Source organism: Austrofundulus limnaeus, unplaced genomic scaffold (assembly GCF_001266775.1).
Source record: "Austrofundulus limnaeus strain Quisiro unplaced genomic scaffold, Austrofundulus_limnaeus-1.0 Scaffold165, whole genome shotgun sequence".
Taxonomy (NCBI): Eukaryota; Metazoa; Chordata; class Actinopteri; order Cyprinodontiformes; family Rivulidae; genus Austrofundulus; species Austrofundulus limnaeus.
The window spans coordinates 427,662-428,378 of record NW_013952567.1 but is presented as its reverse complement, the minus strand read 5'-3'; the positions used below and the strand labels follow the sequence as shown (position 1 = coordinate 428,378).

Here is a 717-nt window from a genome sequence, read left to right as displayed (position 1 = left end):
TTGAAACATTTCTTCTTTCAGTTTGAAAAATAGTGTAGAAATATCCCTGTTGCACTTGTTCAATATTCACTCCAGTGATATTACACTCTTTAAACTGACTCCATTCAGTCTGATTCAGTGTGCAGTGTCTCCTAGTATGGCATGCCTCAATCATTCAAAATAAACACATTAAAAAATCGAATTCTTTTTAACACGGATTGTTTTTATTTGCATAAACATCACTGTTGACAGAAATAAAATATATATTTTGATGTTTTTATTGCACCTTTGTTTACATTTTAAAAGATTGCAAACTGTTTAATCTGGCCAACATGAAAATCAAAGCATTTCAGCCTCTCAGCATGTTGAGGTCAGCAGCCTTGTGGGTGGTAGAGGGATGGGTGGTGGGGAACTGAAGACACGGACCAGTTTCTTTTAGTTTTGGGACAATTCCGAAAACTTGTTCTTGAGCTTCTCAAAGTTCTCCGAGAACCAGTTACTGTTGAAGATGACATCAAATATTAGACAAACTTGAGCGTGCAGACAGGATGTGGGAATTTCTCTCGCCAGGCGGGATGACTTACTGTGTTTGCTGGGCGAACTCGCTGTTCTTTATGGTGTGGAAGGTGTCCTTGGCCTTTTCAGCCACGTTCCTGCCGAAGTCCGTCACTGTGTCTCTGATGTTGTCGAAGGTGTCTGTATCCTGAGCCTCTGCACGTCAGAGCGGCAGCAATTAAC

At 40.9% G+C, this 717-nt stretch overlaps 1 long non-coding RNA gene across 1 annotated transcript; it reads right to left on the bottom strand.

Moving 5' to 3' along the window:
* Positions 1–239: 239 nt before the first annotated feature.
* LOC106523751 (uncharacterized) lies at positions 240–711 on the bottom strand. The gene is made up of 2 exons (XR_001310925.1): positions 564–711; positions 240–478 (listed from the first exon to the last, which is right to left on the bottom strand). It is a non-coding gene; the product is annotated as an uncharacterized LOC106523751 (long non-coding RNA).
* Between the last annotated feature and the right edge of the window lie 6 nt (positions 712–717).